We start from the raw sequence: 3,143 nt of genomic DNA on the forward strand, positions 1-3,143 counted from the left end.
CCAAGAGTTGCTTTCCTAGTGATCTATCAATCATATTTTAAACAGCAGCAACCATTTTTTTCTTAACCATCTACTAATAAATTACAAACTTGCTCCAAAGTAACAGATGATGCTGTAGTACTCACATCAGGGTTTACCTTGGCTTGCTCATCCTCGTTCGAAAGAATAACCAGCTCTTTGTCCTTGGAGATGTCACCCTTTCGATTTTTGGAGAAGTGAGATAAGTACCATCAACGTGCATCTTCATCTTCTTTGGCTTTGCGTCGTTTGTTCTCTTCATGATCCTTTATGAAGGCTTCATAAGCTTGATGATCCTCATCCAACAATTCATCAACAGTCGGCCTAGCGATGTTGTCGAGATCAATTTCACTAGGATTTGATAGCATCACCATGGTAATAGATTCCTTTTTCTTCTTCCTCAGTGGAGTCGCCAAAATGTGATGATGCCTTTTCTAGGCCAACATACGAACGCACTCAAACATGTAGCGCGATGAGGAGCTCGGTGCAGCACCTCCTATGCAGGGCGGTTAGACCGATTCGCTAGGTGAACCAGTGAAAGTCTGACGAATGCCCGCCCGAGAGGGACCCCGTCAGGGCTAGCGCACGCAGGGTAGTTCTAGGATCGGCAGGCCTCCTAGAACGCCTTCAAATATCGTCAAGACGATAGAAGAATAGCAAATACAGGGTTTGGAGAAGACAAAAAGTAATGAAAAGTAATAGATTGATATGTTTTTTGTGGACTGGATCCCCTCAATCAGTCGTGGCCCTTTATATTTATATGGTGGGCAGGTCTTGCCCCGCAAAAAATTATTTTACAGATCTAAATCTACAAAATTCCTTAATTGTACTCCGACTCTAGGTAGACCAGTCTGATCGGTTGAGCCTACCGGTTAGACGGTGGGCCTCTGCCGGACCAGCTACAAGGTTTAGACCAGTCAGACCGGCTGTGAGTACCAGTCAGACCGGTTGCTGCTAATTTTGGTGCTCAACAGGAGGTAGCATTTTTCTTGTCTAATTGTACATTTTCTCCATCATACCCGTCAGTATTGTACTCTTGTGAAGAATGATGTCCCAAGCCCTGACGTTCAGCTCTGACGAAGTGCAACTGTTTGCGTTAGCTGCAAACGGAGTAATGCTTCGCCGAATTCTGCTGTCCGGAAGCTACTGGTGATGTAAATGTACATTGACCAATGAGATCCCTTTGTACTGGATTGAGTCGTGGTAGTCAACGCTCATCTCTAGAGCACACCTTTACTTTTATTCCCTGGAAAATAAGGTGAGGTTTGGATCACACGCAATAATTTTCTGATGTGCAGTAGTTAATAAAAAGAAAAGTTTTTCCAAAGAAGCTTCCAACCACACGTGCTTGCGTCAACTTTGAGTCAAAATGTTTGAATGGGAGCAACTATTTGTTTTCTTTTTCTTATTTTAGTTTGCACTGGTTAGTGGAACATAAATAACTATTCATGACTTTTTTGCGAACGTGTCTGAACACATATTTTATTAACAAAAAAATAATGACAGTGACGCGCCTACAAGAAAACCCTCCTAGTGTAGAGTCACAAAACCAGAGAGAGTGGTAAATGATGACCGAGAGTGCGCTAGAACATCAAGAGAGAAAAAGAAAAACCACCCAGCTTACCAAACCTAATAAAGATGACTAAAACATCTGATCCTGCAAAAAGAACCATCATGGCCATGGTTGCCTTAAGAGCTTACTAAATGACCAAGGTACAACAACGACGAGCAAAGCGAAGCCATCCAACGTATGCGTGGCAACATAAACAAATCAGTTCATCACTTTATTGCAACGAGTTCTGTGCGGTAATCTGCAGTGGCAAAGGAGATGACAGCCACGGCGCCACGGCATCTATGGGATCCTTCTCATCTCCATGTCGTTTTTTGTCGGCAACCTGAAGCTATTCCCCAGATCTATGGTCACGTCCTTCCTCCCTTCTCCGATTGCTATAGTTCTTATCAGCAGAATAATTTTGCCCATGGCCTCAGATGCAGAATTTTTTTAGCACGCCCACCACATGTTTGATAGAATGCTTATAAGAGATGTTGTACCAATTTCTTTTTACAGTTGAATAAAGCATTGACCTTTAGATATTTAGATATTGAGCTGTTCATTTTCCACTCCACTATCAATTCTGTATTAAGAACCAGTTCAGTTTTGATATCTGGTTTCAGGTGTTCTTAACAGACAAGATAAATCTTCAATAAAGATGCATCGTGTGCTGTGAAATCTAGGGAAATGATCAGGTTCGAGAACCCTATTTCATTTCTGTTCTAATCAGACTATCAGAGTGGCAATACTCCTTATAGATTAAATTTAATTGGAAACTGCTTGCTTGTATCTGTGCTACGCCATTCATGTAGTTGTTGTTTTTTTTTTCTGGCAGGTAATATGCAAAGGAAATTTAAAGATGATTTCATCAACACAGCACACGTGGTTCAAAGGACAAGCTAAATCTTTAAGAAGATGCATCGTGTGCTGTAAAATCTAGGGAAATGATCAGGTTCGAGAACCCGATTTCATTTTTGTTTGAATCAGACTATATCAGAGTGGCAATACAATTTATAGATCAAATTTTATTAGAAACTGCTTGCTTGTATCCGTTCTAGGCCATTCATATAGTTTTTTTCTCGCAGGTAATTAATAAGCAAAGCAAGTTTAAAGATGATTTCATCAACACAGCATACGGGGTTCGAAGGATAGTGCTGCAGCATGCAGATGGGTCCTAAGAGAAGCGTGTCAGATCCTATAAAATTAAATTCTATGTATGGATGGTGACAAAAGAAGATCGGCCATGTTTTTTGTTGTATTTAGGAAAGTGTCATTATGATTCCAACTCAGTTGGCCGAATTGTATTAAGAATTGCTATGTAAAATATATTAATAAATTTTAAATAAAATTACTTCAGAGCTCTCATGACTTGTGAGTGTATTATTATTGTTGTTGTTTATATGTCCATGGAGAATAATAAGTCCAAATTAAACTGAAATTTGTGTATGGTTTGCTTCTTCCATGTAGCAACACATATATCTGTTGGTTAGACATGAAAAATAACCGTTGCTAGTTTGCAACACTTATTCTCACCTCTTACCAATGCATATATATGTAGCAATAGACTCTTGCA

At 40.0% G+C, this 3,143-nt stretch overlaps 1 long non-coding RNA gene across 2 annotated transcripts; it reads left to right on the forward strand.

The window, feature by feature from the left end:
- Window positions 1-1,556: 1,556 nt before the first annotated feature.
- Window positions 1,557-2,935, forward strand: LOC120646266. 2 transcript variants are annotated; one of them, XR_005664345.1, is made up of 4 exons: window positions 1,557-1,937; window positions 2,194-2,265; window positions 2,406-2,522; window positions 2,656-2,935. It is a non-coding gene; the product is annotated as an uncharacterized LOC120646266 (long non-coding RNA). The 2 variants fall into 2 exon arrangements; XR_005664344.1 differs by having other exon boundaries at window positions 1,563-2,265.
- The last annotated feature ends 208 nt before the right edge of the window (window positions 2,936-3,143 follow it).

The sequence above is a fragment of the Panicum virgatum genome, chromosome 8K (genome assembly GCF_016808335.1).
Source record: "Panicum virgatum strain AP13 chromosome 8K, P.virgatum_v5, whole genome shotgun sequence".
Taxonomy (NCBI): domain Eukaryota; kingdom Viridiplantae; phylum Streptophyta; class Magnoliopsida; order Poales; family Poaceae; genus Panicum; species Panicum virgatum.